At 42.1% G+C, this 19,519-nt stretch overlaps 1 protein-coding gene across 3 annotated transcripts in view; it reads right to left on the bottom strand.

The window, feature by feature from the left end:
- Positions 1 to 19,519, bottom strand: part of THSD4 (thrombospondin type 1 domain containing 4) — a 268,563-nt gene that overhangs the window by 127,489 nt on the left and 121,555 nt on the right. The window lies entirely within an intron of this gene.

Here is a 19,519-nt window from a genome sequence, read left to right as displayed (position 1 = left end):
ATCAGAAGGATGTGCATCAAATCGGGCTCACTTACAGTCTGCAGTCTGTTTGGGTCTGTCAGGCATAAAAACACCCAGCACTGAGAAACATTTTAAGCAAGACAGATGCACATTTTTAAAAATTCTACGTTTGTTCTCTTCATTTTTACAAGTTACACTTTAGTGGCTATTCCACTAAAAAACCTCAACTCTTCCATTCTATTCCGCTAAATTTAATTTTCAAAAATGTATAAAATGCATTATTATTCAAAACCCTGTGATTTCTGCTGACATGTAAGAACCAATAGGAAATCAGTCCCCTGAACTCTGGGTGAGAGTAGCACAGAAGACAAGAGGCAAGACGTTATCTTCTCCCGTGAAAATCTGTTCCTTGAGCAGACACAGTCTAACACTCGCCACAGCTTATGCTATCAGGTTTGTTAACACATTTGTGCAGCCTTTCTGTTGCAAATCATCTGTCATGTCAGAGTTGCTCTCAGCTTATTACCCCCATTTGCTAGCTGACACAACAGTATCTTCAGTTTCTTTCCAACCCAGAGTAGCACTGATACACAGTGGTGAGCTAGGTCCAAACACAAATCCTTTTTCTTATGACAATACTTCCATTGCTGCCACAATAATGAACTAAAATTCCTCTCACTTCATAAAGCTTCAGCTCAGCCCCTACACAGAAACTAAAACCTACTATTTAATCTAGGACATGTCAAAGGAGATGCTATGTGGCCTCATTTAATGCTAAAACATTGCGCTCACAAGATTTTCTACTTGACTTCAGTGTATTTTTCAATCTTCGGCTAAGACAACAAAAAGCCAAAATAAATAAAAGCAATCACTTCAAATATGTATTTAACAACTACTTTCTGTACAAATACCAGATTTTCAGCTCAACTTCAGTTACCCCCTGTGCAGCACAGGACTAATGGAGACCAATTCTGTATTTTAGATTTTGCCTCACACAGCTGAACTCATTTAACTGCCACTCATATACATCATGTATTGTGTCGGGCAATCTTCTGATAAAATCCACAAAAACATTTACTAATTTTAAGAGAGGTCAAAGATCTGTTTACCTAGTTTGGGTTTTTTGCAGAAGCCATGCATGCCATATTCAATGAGGTCATTCTTCCATTGGCTACTTTTTTTTTTTTTTTTTAAGATTCGCTAGCTTATCATTCCAATTACTTCACTGAGTTATTAAAAAAAAAATCCAAACTGAGGTATTTCCTGCAGTTCAATCTCCAAGTGTAACAGTTGGGTCTAGTGATAGACTGAGCTTTATTCTTAGCAGCTTCATCACTTCACACATAACTATATTCAGAATTCTCTAATAAATATAACCCAGTTTCAGTGATTCATTACAATTTAAGTCAACTTGTCCTTTTCTGTGTCTGAATGTGTCCTATTTTTATAACATGCAAAGCTAGCAATCAAGCAGCACCTCTGGAGAGTACATTTTCTTATCTTTTCATTCTCTAAAATCAAGTTAAACAAGCCATTTAGGGCTTCTGAAATGCCCTTATCTTATGTATTGGTTCCCTCAAGTTCACCATCCTGCAGCCTCACATTCCCATATTCTTCCTCTACTGATTCTCCCCCACAGCCATGATATTTTAAAATATTTATTCTTTAATTTATCAGCTGGTTTTCTAGATCCCAGTAGAAGTTTTGTGCTACATGGAGATGAAAAAATTACGTGCTGGAGCATTGCATTTTTTCCTGGATCTCTCTCTTCCTTCACTTCTGCTGTGATAGATAAGCCTACTGCATTGCTAATGCAGCACAGTAACAACCCCAAGCAGACTGAGATTACTTGCTGTATAAAAATATAATTCCCATTTAATTATTTCTGTGTTTCATTCTTTCTTATCATGAACTGTTCTCACCCACACAGAAAGAAGTATTAGAACAGTCACTGTCTGACCACAAACAAAAATTCAGGCTTTAACCACAAACATACCCTAAAAACCCTCTGGCCTTCAATATTCAGATTCTTTTCATGCGTACCTGTAAGGAACTGCCTTGATTAGGCAGATACTAACCACACCACCTAAAGACAACATTACCAAATATGAAAGATCTGAAAAAAACTTGTCTACAAAGAGCAAAATCTGTTAACTGAATTGCCCCGCTGAATGACAGGCATTTCCCATATGGATTTTATGTAAGCATTAATGTATTACTGTGTAAGATGCAGAAATTAAAGCAAAACAAACACATTTTAGAATTCCCATGTAGAATAAGACACCAAATAAAAAAAATCAGTACTTTCCTTAAAACATCCTTAACAAATTAGCCTTAAAGTACCTTACAAACATCCTGGTCTTCTCCAAACTGCAAGGCTCGGGAGCTGGTTTCTTTCCAAGTCCTGTTGAACCTTACCTTCCACCTTTCCCTGTGAGGACTGAGTCAGGCATGCTAAAGCAGGACCAGAGCACAGTTCTACCCTCCACATCCCCAGTAAGAACACCAAGAGCTCACATGATCTTACAAACTGCACCTGCTCTGCATCACACAGCCCACATTACAGTGAAAACTTTCCACCATTCTCCTAAAAATTATTTTATTGATCAAAGTTAAATCACAAATATAAACAAATTTCATTGCAGGTTTCAGTACAGTAGCAGTTTGAGGAGAAAATTTTAACTGTCAAACATCCACACACTTTTTAAAGGGGAAAAGTGCAATTTATGTGTTATCACACTTACAACCGGTGGCTGGAGTTCAAACTGTCTCCTGCAGTATTTCCAGCTGAGGCCTCTCCTCAGGCCCTGCAGAGGGGACGGCAGCCACATGCCCACTGGGAAGCACGAGTGAGGGAGGGAGAAGGCGTCCTCCAACGAGATTCGCAGGCGAACACTCAAAGAACAATCCTGATCTTTTAATCCCACGATAGAGAAAGCAGTGGCGTACCCGAGGCCACGGCACGCTCCCGGCCCGGGACGGCGTCACCGCGATGTCGCAGGCGAGGCCGGCCCGACCCGGGCACCGCAGGGCTAGAGCGGCAGCGGGCACGGGCCAAACGCGGCGTGGCCTGAGGGAGAAAACTCCCGGGAGAGAGTAAAACGAGCGAAAACTCCCTGCAACTGAGCACGCTCGTTCTTCTCTCGTTCTCGCCCCCGATTCAGCCGCTCCCCGGGAGCGCAGCCCTACCTACGCCGGCTCCCAACAGCCTCAGCCCTGAGGGAGCCGATGGCCGCGATGGACCCAGCGACGGCGGTCGCGCCCTCCCTCAGCCGCTGCCTGGTGCGCCGGGCGATTCAGCCTCTTTGTGCGCCCGCCCCTCTGCGAATTTCACCCTCACCCCACGCCCTTTCGTTAAATGAAAGTGTGAGAAATTAAAGTCCTCACAGAACACCCCGCCCCAATCTAGAAACCGTGCACGTTAGAATAAGGCAGAAAGTCACCCCTTCGGAAACATTCCTACCTGCAGGAGTTTGTGAATAGACCTGCTTGCATTTCATCGAGAAAGAGCATTTTCAAATGTTAGCGCTGTGCTGACCTGTCCTAGCGCCATGCTGAGAGGCCCTGGAGCGGCACGGTGAGACACACAGTCCCCCATTTCCAGCCACCTTCCCTGGGCTGGACAGGGCTGGCACAGCCCACAGCCGGACACCACAGCTGGTCACTAGGGCTGGACACCACGGCTGGTCACCAGGGCCGGACAGCACGGCTGGTCACCAGGGCCAGACACCATGGCTGGTCACCAGGGCCGGACAGCACGGCTGGTCACTAGGGCCGGACAGCACGGCTGGTCACCAGGGCCGGACAGCACAGCTGGTCACCAGGGCCGGACAGCACGGCTGGTCACCAGGGCCGGACACCACGGCTGGTCACTAGGGCCGGACAGCACAGCTGGTCACCAGGGCCGGACAGCACAGCTGGTCACCAGGGCCGGACACCACGGCTGGTCACCAGGGCCAGAGAGCACGGCTGGTCACCAGGGCCAGACACCACGGCTGGTCACCAGGGCCAGACACCATGGCTGGTCACCAGGGCCAGACACCACAGCTGGTCACCAGGGCCGGACAGCACGGCTGGTCACCAGGGCCAGACACCACGGCTGGTCACCAGGGCCAGACACCATGGCTGGTCACCAGGGCCAGACAGCACGGCTGGTCACTAGGGCCAGACACCACGGCTGGTCACTAGGGCCGGACAGCACGGCTGGTCACCAGGGCCGGACAGCACGGCTGGTCACCAGGGCCGGACACCATGGCTGGTCACTAGGGCCGGACAGCACGGCTGGTCACCAGGGCCAGACACCACGGCTGGTCACTAGGGCCGGACAGCACGGCTGGTCACTAGGGCCGGACAGCACGGCTGGTCACCAGGGCCGGACAGCATGGCTGGTCACCAGGGCCAGACACCATGGCTGGTCACTAGGGCCAGACACCACAGATGGTCACCAGGGCCGGACAGCACAGCTGGTCACCAGGGCCAGACACCATGGCTGGTCACCAGGGCCAGACACCATGGCTGGTCACCAGGGCCGGACACCCTGTGCAACTCCACACGTTCCACCTCCCACACGACCAGAACCCCTCAGCATTGCACAGCCCCCATGTCCCACTCTCCACCCAGGCCTTCTGCCTCCCGACCCTCCACCTGCACACCGCAGAGTGTGTGGGAGGGCATTTGGATTTCATGTCAGCTCTTCCCCCCCTTCAGCTTCCTCTTCCAATGTGTTCTGCCGTCCTCACCAAGCCCATGGCCAAGGAAAGGCTGTGGGGAGGCACGTGGCCATGGTGGGTAAGGAGGCCAGGCTGTGATGGAGCTGCTCTGCAGCGAGCTTGAAGAGATACAGAGAGAGCTCAGCAGGCAGCTTGCCAGTGCACAGAATTGTAATCTAATGATATTCTTAGGAAAAAATGTCAGAAGAAAGAGCATTCCAACCACAATACCTTTGATAAATAATGTATTCAGTTGTTCAAAGGGAAATTAAAAATAGCCGCAGACCAAAAAAACCCCAGGAAATAATACCCAAATCAAATAAGAATGGAACTATCAGTAAACTAAATGACACCGTACACTGACTGTCCTTAAAGAATGTACCAAGTTCTTCCTTTCTGTCTCAGCTCCAGAGACTTCAAGCTGCTTGGAGCACGTACTGCCTCTCACAGCACGCACATTAAATCTCCTGCCACTGATAATGCTGGCTGTAGGTGCAATCAGAATAAATGATATAACAAAGGAATTTCACATTCCTCATGCCATGAGGTAGGGACTGGAATGTACAAAACCTCCTTGGTGATTCCTTAGTCCAAATCTTAATTTAATGTGAGATCCAGACTCCCTGTTGTTATCTACATAGCAGTTCTAGTTCTCCACAGAACATTACAGAATGCTTTTACCATTTGTCAGTTTTTGTAAGTTTGCCTAAACATCTAAAAATAGTTAATAACAAGCCGTGCAATTTGAGAAACGTGCCTTGAGGGTGCCCACACAGAAGTGGCATGCACACTCTTGGCAGGCAAATATCACAATCATGTTAATACTACATTATGAGATTAAGCAAATTTAAATTAGGCTTCATTCTGTGTGCAAACTGCCTTGTAAAGTCAACTTCAGTGCTTCTCCATAACAAGCCAAGATACACTCATCCATGATGTGTCAGAAGCAATTGTTCCAGGAACAAGTTGTCTCTGCATAGCTCAGTTATTTTCAGGGCTCAGCTTGCCATGGGCTGTAATTCAGTATTTACTCATGATAAAAGCAATGAATCTGCTTCACAGGAAGTGTAATGAAGCACAGCAGACACTGGAAAAACTTTTAAGAGATGTGCTTATGTCAATCCATGTAACATATCCTTTAGTTAAAGCTCATCGATGCTGAGACTGGGTGGGGTTTCAGCAATAGACTTGCAGTTACCGACATTATTCCCTCTGAGGGTGGTTGGGCACTGGCACAGGGTGCCCACAGAAGCTGTGGATGCCCCACCCCTGGAAGTGTTAAAGGCCAGGTTGGACGGGGCTCTGAGCAACCTGGGATAGCGAAAGGCGACCCTGCCCACAGCAGGGGGGTTGGAACCACATGATCTGTAAGGTGTCCCTAAAGATTTTCTTTTCGTACAGGAAGTGTTTCAAGACACATGCACATACAGGGAAACAAAAACAGGTCCAGTACGCTGGAGCAGAACTCGTATCCTTTCACACACTGCTGTGGCTGTAAGCTGGCAGCTCCATTGTAGACTTAGAGTCTACACGGGGCCAGAAACAGCAAAACGTGACAATTTCACACTGATCCAGCAGTGATCCCCTGTGGAGCTTGGGGTGGATGGCAAGTGGTGGTGTACTACTAAACACAGGCAACCCAGCTTACACAGAGAAGGGAAATGCATATGAAATGTAACACAACACATCCTCTACAAAAGCCTTCAAGAAAGCAGAGCTCCTTTATTTAAGCTTTCCCTCTTTAGCTAATAGACTGTGCGGGCTTAGTTATCAGAACTGGAGCATGAGCTCAGGCTTTGCAGTTTAGGAGACTATAAGGTCCATGAGAGAAAACTGATCCCAAATTAGCTTGGCTTTCCACTGATGGACAATTACAACTTTTTGAGGTGGCCAGAGGAATAATGCTTTTTACAGCAGTTATCATATGCCAGATTTCTAAATAACAATATGCAAACATTTTCCAGGAAATAATTATCATGTAACTACATTTGGGCTCTCCAAAAGAAATAGTAATGTGATGTGGTCTGTTTTATTTGAGTCTCTTTTGATACTTTGTCCTTATTAGGCTTGGGAACATCTCTTGACAATAACCAGAAAGGGTCATGTTTATTTTTTCTCTTTGTCCCTTTCAGTTTTGTTAACTTCTTATAAACTTTTATTACTCTGGTTCAGATTTTTTTTCCAAAAACATTTTCCATTCTTCATTCCAGTGATGGAGGAACATTGCCCTTTTTTTTTTCCTACTGCACTTTTCATTTTCTCATATAATAAAGATGTTTATTACTCCACCTTTGCTCAACAATTTAATATATATTTGAAATATTGTCTGCACTGGGGTTTTGATATTAAGTGGAAAAAAAATCAACTATTATAATGAAGCTGCTTATACATTTTAACAAGCATGGAGCCCAAAAGGAAGATACCAATTGAACAAATTCCTCCCCTTTACCTGAATATACCAGTTTTTTCTTTTCTTCACTGAACAGAATATTTCTGAAAGGCCACAACGTTCCATAAACTTGTCCTCATAATTAGTGTTTAAGGTAATAAGAAATTTGCAAACATTGTCATTTACTTCAATTTCCCTGGTTATCTCTATTCCTCCCAAATCCCTCTATCATTAAAAAACTACTAATAATGTCTTACAGATTTACTGTCATGCATTAAAAATAACTGGAAAGTTGATTATTATTCAATGAAATTAAAAGAAACCAACCAGAAACAAGTAACTCATTAAACCACATGCATATGTGTCTCTCTTGATCAGCTGGACATCCGAAAACCAGCAAAATATTTAAGTGTGATGTGCTTCTATGAGACTCAAGTGCAGCAAAGCCCTCGGCTGAGTGGCTCACGTGGGCACCTGAGCAGTAAGTACTGTTGGCTTCAGGACAGGTGCCACAAGTTCTGTGTTTAACAGAGGCTCGAGGCCAGCACCCCTTTAAATGACATAATGTAATGTAGTTTATCCACAGACCTCAGCTTTTACTGTGTTAAATCTGCAACTCCTTTCTGAATTTAAAGGGGAAAAAAACCCCAACACCTAAAAATGCCTTCTTTCACATCAGCCTTTCACGTGTTTGCAGTCACAATCCGGAGACAACCATTTGTCAGCCAGTGGCCACTGGATGTCTCCACTGGCCTATGCAAACAGACGGAAGTTCTCCCTCAGTGGAAAGCTCTTTTAGAAGGCATTTACCTGGTTTACAAGCCACCACTTACACTTTCCAGAGTGCACAGCAGCCACACAGAGTTGCCCTCTCCGGCCCTCAGCACAGGCAGGTGATGACAGCTTCCCATGGCCTGCACTTCTGCTGAGGTTTCTCAGAGCAGCCCCCAGGGTTTAGATCAGAATTATGAAGATGTGGCTAGGTTAGGAGAAGAAAACCAAACAGGAATTGCTTGAGTTCAAAACCTTTTGTTTCTGTTTATATCCAGCAATAGCTAAAACTGTATCGATAAAACCCTCGTAAGATGATGCTATCATAAGATAAACTAGTAGGATTTCATGAAAGGTAACTTTTCTTGCAGTGATATAAAGAATTTATAAAAAACAAAATTGAGATATTTAGGAACCATTATAAACAAAACTACAGAGGAAAAATTATACAAATATTCTAAACAATCTAATTTTCCAGCCAGATCTATGTATTGAACTGCCACTAATCAGAGAAGTAAACCTGCTACATGCAGTGCAATTTCTCATCTGGAAAAATACCAAAACCTGCTCCATCCCCTGAAGTGCTGACCACTTCCTGAGGGACACTGAGAGCTATCTAATTGCTCTTAGCTTGGGATGTTCTGGAAGGAGCTTGATACTGCTTTCTGTCTGTCTTTACAATTGGAAAGAACTGAACATTTCTGTTTTTCTGTATTAGAATCCTACTGGCCTCAGAAATCTCAGCTTGCATCCAGATCTCTAATTTGAAATGTGATTCTATCTCCATCAGCATACTAGTAGGCCCAAAAACTTGAAATGCCAAATAATGTTAAATTATATAAATCAGTGTTTTGGCAACTTTAGTAAATACAACTTCAAATCCTGCCTTCAGACTCTCCACAGCAAGCTTGGTCAGTTTTATTAAAATTGGTTCTACTACTGGAGGACTTCATGTCACGCTTCAGAATAATAAGTGCCAAAGGTAGATGGGAAGAAAGGAGATTCAAGTTTAGGCTTGTGATTCCCCCAGCAGCATTCCAGACAAAAGCTTTCAGTCACTTCTTAAGGAAGCATATTTAAAGTTAAATGTCTTAGAAGTCTCTCTCCTATTAAAACATGAACTCTGCATGTGAACACTAAAACTCCCACAGTAATGCCTACCATGAAAAGCCCATAATACCCAAATCTCTAGCATTTAATAAAACTCCAAACAAGGCTCCACAGAAACCCTTTCCTCATGGAAACTGATGGCACGCTCTTCTCCATGCACTCCTCACTGAAGTGCACCCTAAGCTTTCTTTAATATGTAGATAAAGAAGGACCAAGCAGCTAAAAGTGACAGCAGGAGAAGGAGGAACATAGTCCTGCTGTTTCTCGATACCAGCTCCCAGGCAAAACGAGCCAGCTCTCACTTTTTAACATGATTGGCAAAAAAATCTTTATATTCTTTCTTAAACAAAACTTGCTCTGAGCTGCACAGTTTGCATTAAAGTCTAAATGCTTTCTGAAGTTAAACTTTTCTGAGTTATTTAGCTTGGGGGAAGAAACCCAACACTTTATCCTTAAAAATGGAAATTGTTACATCATTATTTACAAGAAATGATGACATAATGTTTTAAAAATCATTGTATATAGAAATCAACTTTCATTTTACTTTAATTACACAATTCAGAGATAATAACAGTAATGTTTTCAGTTATCTCAATCTGCATGTTTTTTAGTTTCTTTAAACAGACTGTATTGGCCAAAATTTCCAAGAGAAATAATTTTGGATCAACTCACAAGAATCCTTGTCATTCCCTGGCTCTTCTTTGTTGCTGTCTTCAGAGGAAGCAGTCACTCAGAAATGCTTCCCCACCCCAGCCCCCAAAATCCAGTTCCTGGACTCATTTCCTATCCCTCTGACTGATAACCTCATCATTTACTGTTCTGTGCTGACATGAACATAGTCACTTTGATGAACACAGACTTAAAATCTACTACTGTCCTTGTAAACTAAGTTTTATACTTGTTATACACAAGATACACATGGATCAATGTGAAAAGCAAGAAAAGAGACTAAACTCCTTTTTTGAAAGGTTTGTAACGGAAGATTCTTTGCTCTGGAACAACACCAAGAAATTATCACCTGAGGAGCCACAGCAGAAAGAATGGAATAAGAAACAGGCAGCAGCTAAAACTCAGCCCCAGACTCACTGCCACTATCCCTTAAGAAATACTTATCAGAATGTTCTGACTGAGCCTTATACACTTACAGATTGCCTTAAGATTAAAAAAAAATACTATTGCGGGGTGAGGAGTGTTTCTGAAATAATAAAAAAGACCTATACTCATTTAAATATTAATATAGCTATTATTTGGCCTAAAATGTCCATCTGTATTTCCATGGCCTCTTGCCACAGCCCTTTAATAGGCAAATAAATTCTTAAGGATTACTTAAAACATTCTGTGCTTTTATTTACATACTCAAAGATATTTATTTCCTTCACTGTCATAAACATCAATTTAAAACACTAATGTTTATTAGAACAATGTTTTCAGTAGGATGCCAGTGACCTGGGGCTCAGTCAGTTAACTTGAAAACTGCTTCCCTTCTGGTATCAGATAAAACCCTAAATATTCAGTGTTTCACATCACATTTCATTTTTAGGACTATTCTTATATAAAAAGCTATAATGACCACTGACTAGACTCCAGATTTCGTAGCAACTTTGCTCCTAATTTTTCTTCTCAGTTTTCAAATTTTGCATGCCTTGATTGTTAGATGTTAAGATTCCTGCAGAAAACTGAAAGGTGCCAACTCAGTGACCCTTTCTCAGGGAAAATCTAACTAGAAGGCACAGGGGGCAGCTATTGCTGCCTGATGCTGGCAGCTGGGCTCCACTGTAGCACTCTGAGCCTCCATGCTCTTAACAACTAGATTTCAGAACAACAAAACTTAAGTTGTCTTATCTCCCATACCTCTCTCAGCCAAGGGGGAAGTGGGTGTTCTGCCCTGTGAAACTAGGATCTGTCCCTCCTGTACTCATCTGTGGCATCAGCTTACATCCCACTCTTCCCAGGAAAGCAGTAGAAACCAGTATGGATGTGGCAAGATAAAAATCTTGTCCAACCCCTTTAATTTCCTTCTACAGACAGGCTCTGCATGCAGGAGAAGCAGTGGCTGTGATTTAGCTTGGCTTTTCAAGGGTATCTGACACTTCTTCAGTGAAAAATGACATCTGGAAGTTACTATAAGGGATATGTATAGTTTTTTGAAAAGTACTTATTAATTACTACTCAGTAATTCACTGGCTGGATTCTGGTACCTACCAAGTAAGATCTTTCCCAAACACAGCTCCAGCTTATGTATTCATGCATGAGGTAGATGATGCGATAGGAAGAGGCTCACAGGTAACACCAAGCTGGGAAAGGCAACAATACTGGAGGGAAGGATTAGAGCTCAAAAAATATGCTGACAGCTTGGGGAAGGGTCTACAAAGGCAGGATGAAATATAATAGGGATTGGTATGATATCCTACAATTGTGACAGAACAACCACCTGCACAAACACAGACTGAAAAACTAATGGAGAGGCAGTAATTATACAAAGAATTTGGAGCAGTGACAGTGGGTGTCACTGAATGTGAGGCACTGAAGGTGTGAACTTAAAAACACTGCACAGGTCAGTACAAAGCAGAAGGCAATGTGCAAATCTCAGCAGAGACCAACAATCAGGGCAGCACTATCCACTTCTGATGGGCCATGTGAAGTCAATCCAGAGGAGAAAGTGAGTGACCAACACTTTAGTAAACACAGCTAAAGAGGGAAGAGTCAAATAATGGTGTTGTTTTGAAAAAGCAAAAGAGATAACAGTCTCTAGGAAGAGATAAAATACAAAAGGGAAGAGAAGTCTTCCTATGTGTGCTGTGAACCAGACAGGAGGTAATGGGCCAGAGCTGCAGCATGGAAATCTGTATAACACTTCACAAAAGACTTCCACTGGAAGCAATAGCTAAGCACCATTTGCTTATGGAGACTGCAAAATCTCCACCACTGGAGACTGGCACTGGACAAACTGAACAAGCATAAACTGTGCTCTTCTAAAGGGTTCCATTTCCTAATCTCAGATCTTGCAGAGCACACAAGCCTTCCTATGTTTATTTATTGACTTATTCCTCCTTCCACAGTGCCTAGTTATAATTGACACAGCAACCACTTTTGGTCAAAATATATTTGCTGTCATGTAGTAACCGTGCTGATACTCTTGTTCCCCATCAAGGAAACTGTTACCATTCATACAAACAGTTTCTGCATGAATAAACCACTCTCTGCAGCTTTTCCCCAAAGAAATGTCAATGCTCAAGTGCAGTCCTAGATACACAGATGTTCAGAGTTCAAAATGAGAAATAAGGAAGATTTTCTTGCACCTGTCTGGACTCCATCCCAGAGAATTGCACCATGGAACATAAAATCTTAATTGTAAAAATATTTCCAATAGGTTAGATTTTTCCTCTGGAAAGCAGTAAATTGTGAAATTTCACAGTCTTGCAAATTCTACCTCTCATTCTGGACTGCAGAAAGCATAATAAAAGTACATAATTTTCTGTCCCCAAAGTTACTCATGAAAAGTATCTACAGCCTGATCAACATACAGCTGTGAGTCCAACACAGTAGAAGCAACGTAACACTTAAAAACCTTTCTAAAAATGTTACCACCTGTTATCTTAAATATTACATCAAAAGCAACACAGAATAACTGCTGCCTCAAATGCCTAGATAACATCAAACCCATACATCTGGGTTTCAGGCTGTTGATTCCAAGGTTTCTGTAGTGACATGTGCTGCAACTGCTTCAAATTATCTCATGTGCCCTGAGACACCTTAATTTCTACCAACTGAAGATTTGCCCCTTGAACCAAGTCACTATAAATGTCTTTATAGGATGCTGGAGGTCAGACCGTGAATCTCTAATAATGAAAATATCAGGATGATTACGTGGTAGTTACGTAGAGCCTTAAAAACTAGAAACTCCTGCTCTTGAATGGTAACATACTTGTTACCATCAAAAGGGAGCAATGCAGAGCACATTCGTCTAATGCTTCACTTTTTCCTTTCCATACCACAGTAACCAACAGTTACATTTGCGTGAAAGTACCAGAACCATTCCAAAGACCTGAAACAATGAAGTTTCTCACTTTTCTGAAAATTAACATTAAGGTGTTAAATTGATAATCACCTTACAACGATGGTGTGAGGCAGATTAGCCTATAGCTTTGTGTCCATGCAGCCAGGCTCTTCCACACAAAACAATACAGAATTTTAGTGCGGACTGGGACGTAGCAAAAAAGTTTCCAAACCCTCAAGAAAGCTAAATTAATAAACCATGTCCAGCCTAGTTACATTCATTCTTCCCAAAGCAATTAAGAGGGAGAGGGAATGAATGTTTAATTGTGCGAGTGATTTTTAAATGTCTGTATCAATTAATGCTTGCTTACATAGCACCGAAAGAGAGACACACATCACTAGAGCTCCCTAAAAATTTGCTAAAGCTCTCCTCCCTGCCCCATCTCAAGTTGGACTCAGTGCAACACAGTAATGCAGAAATCCTTTCAAGTCTGGCAGCAAGATTGCAGCCAAATATGTAAGCTATTCACAAATATTATCCAAAAGCAGAGGGCAAGCACAGTTTGTGATTTAGGGTTCACCTGGTACAGACCTTTCAGAGGAAGAAGCTGTGCTGGAACAGCAGAGGTAGCCTTATTAACTAAAGAATCTGAGCGGCAAAGAGGGGAAACTTCAGCAAAACACTGTTGTGAAAAATAATGGATCACACTCAGACTTTAAATATAAATTACCTCTCTTCTAGCCAAAAAGCAGCTGTACAAAAGCTGATGTTAACGATTATCCATTTTCCATTGAAACCATTCTGTACTGGCTCAAACACCATAAAACTATATATGCACACACAAGCTTTCAGCAGCTCACCCTCCCCCTTTCTGAAATACTGCCTGCTCCTCTGGTGAAAATAAGCTGGTTAAGTCCTGTAAGCAGCCTGCTCAATGTGATGCCCAATCCATAGTGCATAATCATGGATTTGGGGGGGAAAATCCACTTCTTTTAACAAGAAACACAAGAAGGGTTTGCACTGTGATTCAATCCCCAGCCTTGAAAAAGCAATTAAATATCCATCCTCACTCAATACTCTCTTTTATTTGGCATTTTCCTAAACTCCAAGATGCTTGGCAGGGAATCAGGAGCACAGCCATGAACTGGCACTGCCCTGTCCCTGCAAGGGAGCAGCTTCAATGTACCTAGTGCAACCCCTGTGCCTTTAAAAGAAAACAGAGAGTCAGAGGAAAACACAGGAGATCTCAAGTTGTATTAACTGCTATTCTTCTGGAATTAATAATTATGGAACAAGAGATGCTGCCAAGCAAATGACCTATTCAGATAGATTCTGAGGAGATTACTGATGAAATAAATATTTTGGATTTTGTGGCTCTCTAATAGCCCACTGAGCTTCTGTTACAATACAGCCAAGGACACTGACCCTATCAAGCATTTTACTAAATAAATGTTACCTATGCTAATGCTTCAGCTTTTCCAAGTTTATTGCCTGTATATTGACCAGCTTACACAAGTCACAAATATGGAACAAAATCATATACTAAATTAACAGCATACTCTATAGAGAACTCCAGTGAAGATGCAAGAGAATTCAAAACATATGGAGGTATTTTCCAATGAAGGATATTAAATAGGAAGATGTATTAGTTACAACTGGGAATTACTGTAGACAGATATCAGCCACAGACATAGTCCAGCCCATGATGTTTAACATTAGAACATCTCCAGTGCACATGAGGGCCTGATCCAGAAATTTGCACTGCCTTGGGGTGCACAGATCCATCAAGAAAACTGTTTCTGTTCCCTTTTTTCTGACTGGAACAATTTCCAAGCTTTAAGTTATGCCACTAAGTAAATAACGTAAAGTAGCACAGCTTGTTACATGGGATGGAAAACCAGCAATACACAGCCCTGGTACTCTATCTATTTCTCACACCAGATCAATCCTCTTAACAGGGAGTTTCAGTTTAGATTCCAATTCTTTCTCTCAATACTTCTACAGCACAGAAGCATTCTCTTACCTCGGCTGTCTCTCCATTTCCAAACCAGACTTTATAGTAATAACCTAGCTCACAGCAACTAAGGTCAGTCATGTTGGTTTTAAAAGACATGACAGAAATGCAGATGGAAGGACCTACAGACAGGCATATCCATATAAACTTCAGAAAAAAAAAAAAAAAAAGCAAATGTGTAAACATTAAATTGCATTTTACAACACATATAATTATTTAAACTGCTTTATCTTCTAAATATTTTCCAAATCTTTTGTGTGTCCAGCCTGTATGTGTCTGGTCAAATTCTTCCATTGATGCTTGATGCCATTTCCATTTGCAAAGACCTCTGTGAGCACAAGGCCATGATTCCACTCTGCAACAGGCAGCAAACACAGTCACAGAAAATTCCCTGAGAATCTCTTCAACACAGGCTGTGAGTCCCCCAAAAGACAAAAAGGATGGCTTGTGAGAATGAGAGGTGAATGAAATGTATTCCAACTGAGCCAAGCATGTTACAAGACAACTGGAGTCAGAAAGCAAGTCCTGATCTAATATTTTATTTCCACTGCAAGACAATCCCTTTGATGAGGGTGGTGATTGTGGATGGAGTGCTGATGGTACTGACGTGTGGCTTGGCAGGACAAGGAATGGGAAGAAGGATGTCTGCTGGTTATATATGATTCAATAGCCTTGCTTCAGATCAACTAGCTAACAGCAAAGATGAGCAATTCACTGTATTCTTCTTCTGTATTTCCACTGAAAGCTGTTGAGCTGGTTTCAGAGAAATTCCCAAAATGCTTACAGCATTGGTAAGATAGAAGTTTTTCTCATCAGTTTTTCAACTGAAAACTCATTTGTGGTTGTAAGAATTTAATAATCATGACATTTATTTTCTCCTTCCATGGTTTCAGGGATGGATAGAATAAACAGTATTGTAGTCAGAATGCTTCATACTAGATCCTGCCATAGCTAAGACTTGCTTTATTGCATTGGACAAAATAGCAACCAGACGTGTTCTATAAATTACAAACCACAAAAACAGGATAAAACTTCCTTTTTTTCCAGGAGTAGTCCCATAATTTCTGTGATGCTCACAAAGTACTGTGACAGGAGCCAAATGAGCACCCAGGCAGATGGAGTCTCCTGCTCCCTAACATTGATTAGCATCATATCCAACAAGATATCACTGTGATTAAAGCAGATTTATGCTCAAACAGCATTTAGATTGATAAAGCACAACAAAACTGGCATCTGAGTCTTTTTGCTTCTTAAAGAGTTCCTGACAAGGAGCACTACACACAGATCTCCATCGTCATGCAGCAGACACAGCATCAATTCTATCTGCAGCTGTTTCAGGCAAGAAAAGCTAACCCCAGAGTTTGGATATTACTGCAAGTCTAATCTGACTTCATTTTAAACTGGATTTTATCCAGTGTTCCTGCAATAACCCCGAGGAGACTTGATTCACTGATGGCTTCTAAACTGATTTTCATAGAACAGATCCAACATACTTCAAATATCTTCTTTAATTTTCCGGTGACTAATGTAGGTTGTTTCCATCAACATAATGTTTTAATCTAGTAAAGAAAGCCAAAGCTTTTAATTTAGAAAGTTCACCTTCTTCCTGTATAAGCTGCATCTTCTCTGTGTTCCCAGCTCCCGCCCCAAATGAAAACAGAACTTGAGGCACAGAAGGGCTAAATGTGTCGACTCAGCCAACCATAAGAACATTCCATTTGGACAAATGCAGATTTATGCAGTAAAAGCTGCTGTCCCCAGACAATAAGACCTTTGACATTTTTAAGTTAAACTTTCCAACTTAGCTATTATCAGTTGAAAAAGTTTATTTTTTTTTTTTAAATGAGGATGATTCAAACATGCTGAGAGATCACTGAAAACAATTTTCAAGGTAAGTCTCACAGATTTTAACAGGAGCTACTCAAATGTCATTGAGGTGGATAATCACCTCAGCAAGCTAAAATGCACACATGAAAACAAACGTGCTGGTTTGGACTTACTCAGATTCATCCACACTTGAAGTATTAAATATTGCTTTGCTGAATAGCAGCTAATGACCCTGTACAGTATCTGAAAGGATTTGGTATTTTTTCATGGTTCCTTTTGTTCATGCTTTCCCTGTGCTCCTGCTTTGGAATGGGAACCCCATCCCTATGCACATCCCCTCGCGCTGCCAAGACACTTCATTGAGCCACCACCCTCCACAAAGAAACCCCTTGGTTCTGCTCCTGAGACCTGATCTAAACCTTCTTGCTTCCTCTCCAGGATGCAAAGGAGGCCGTGATGCAGCACAGCTGCCTCCTCTTTTGTGCAGAGGAAAGGCAGAGACAGACCACGGGCCACCGACCCCACCCCATTCCCCAAGGTGAGCAGCAGTAGCCAAAGGAACTCTGTAATTCTAGTTTCTGCCACTCAGGACACAAAATAAATGAATAAATAAATAAATGCAGAATGATCTTACTGAAAACTCTCCAAATTTCAGTGGAGCAATGATCTCTTAATATTGTTTGAACACAAACCAGAGATTGAGTGTTCTGCAATAAAATCTCCGTCAGTGACGCTAACAAAAATATTAAATTTCAGCAATATGCTGACTTTTTAAAAATGGACATCTGTTTGTATTTAGGTTCTTCATGTGACTACATTCAACAACAATGAAAGGATGAGAGCATTCCTTCCTCCAGATCTCTCCAAAACTGGTAGGTGACTGTCAAGCTGATTAAATTGAGAAATTAGCATTGGAGGAAATCAAATCCGGCAAACCAATCACGTCGTCCTTGTTCAGGAGAGAGACCCGTACCGAAATCAAAGGGGATAACCTGAACCTCAAGTGATTGAAATCATTTGAGATAAGGATTGGTGTATTTGGCACAGGATCTGCAAGACATCCCAGACTGTTCTCAATGCCTCTCCATCCTCATCTTGGGACACCTGCCTGGTCCCAGGGCTGCACCAATGCATCCACATCCCACTGCAGTTCTAACGCACGGAAAAGCAGAACCTTGTTAGAACTGAACAAGTCTCATTTCACAGACTTCCGTGTGACTGACAGGAAATTTAAACCCCAAGGAAGAAAGCACTGAAGATCCTCTCTGTGCTCCCCTCCACTCCAGCCCAAGGAGCACCATCAGCTGAGGGACGTGCTGACATCAGCTGACATTAAACCTCCATCCCCGGTGCTGCCGCTCCGCTGGCAGGGCAGCTACAGCCAAGCACACAACCAGAGCCGCTGGGCACCACCCCCACAGCTGCTGTCCTCTGCAGGGGATCCACTGTTTGAAACTCTGACCAGCCCACTCTCAGTGAGCCCCACACCAAAGGCAGCCAGACTCCTCCAGTAGGATTTCTGCACTCCAGCCACAATTGCCACACTCCTGCTGCCGAGTCATTGCCAACCATCTGGACATCCACAGCTGGTAAAGGAAACTAGAAGTCCTCAGCCTTGGGATGCTGGGATCTCACTGCTCTAACCCAGCTCAGCAGGTGACTGTTTTGTTGTTTTTTTTTTTTTTTCCTAATGGAAAATTTCAGGGAAGCATTTGATGTCACTAGGAACAGACAGGGCCAGTTTCCCAGCACAGTTGCAGCTCACACACAAAGCTGTTACAAGGAGAGCTTGAACCAGGAAACCAGAGATGTGGATGGACACAGAGCATTAGGTCTGCCTGGGAAGAAATATAAAGTGTAAACATTGCCTGTTATTCCCATTAAGAAATAGCTATTGGCTTCTGTATAGCTACTGACCTCATTTCTCACACTTATTTTTGTGGAGATAAATACAGGACAGTAAATTTTCATAATAAATAAATATATTAGAATTGTATGTTTTCACAATTACCAATACAACAGTTCTTGGAAACAAACTAACACAGAAAATTTGGTCTGAGTTACTCAAATAAACTACTTCTGGAAATAACTAAGATCTTCATCCACTTAAAATTTCAGGAAATTGAGAAAACCACAACGAGATCCAATTTTTTTTGTTGTGTTATGTAAGTATCTGAAGATTTGAAGTGTTGAACAAAGAAACTGTTTCCACAATTTCAAAGCAAGAGATATAAGTTAATTAGATTACAGTTCATAATCAAGTCTATATATTAAAAATATATCAGGGGATAAAAGGAACTGGTGATGACACAAAACTAGGTGCATTTACTATGATTTTTCATTTATCGCCTTCCTAGATCACCATTTGAACAAATATAATCAAACCCCGCAGAGTTTCATACAGTATGCCTCTTTAAACTGTATTTTCTTACGAAGTGAAAAGTCAAACACCACTGGCTGCCTAGGTTATATATGTACTAGCAGTGCACATTTCCAGTTAACTGGGCAATGCCCACTAATAACGTGCTTTCTAAACAGAGCTGGAGTCCACTGTACTGCCACTTAGGTAATATCATCAACACTTCCATAATCCTATTTTCTGGGATTTATGTTAACGATCTGCCAGATTTTGCTGCTGGCTGGCAGACACTGTACAAAGTTAAGCATATACACCCACACAAATGAACCACCAGCTCTCCCAGCCTGTATTCTGTACAGAACCACAGCTTCATACAATTCTC

This window comes from Hirundo rustica, chromosome 13 (genome assembly GCF_015227805.2).
Source record: "Hirundo rustica isolate bHirRus1 chromosome 13, bHirRus1.pri.v3, whole genome shotgun sequence".
NCBI lineage: Eukaryota > Metazoa > Chordata > Aves > Passeriformes > Hirundinidae > Hirundo > Hirundo rustica.
Note: the sequence above shows the minus strand (reverse complement) of the source record. Positions and strands in the feature narration are given on the sequence as shown.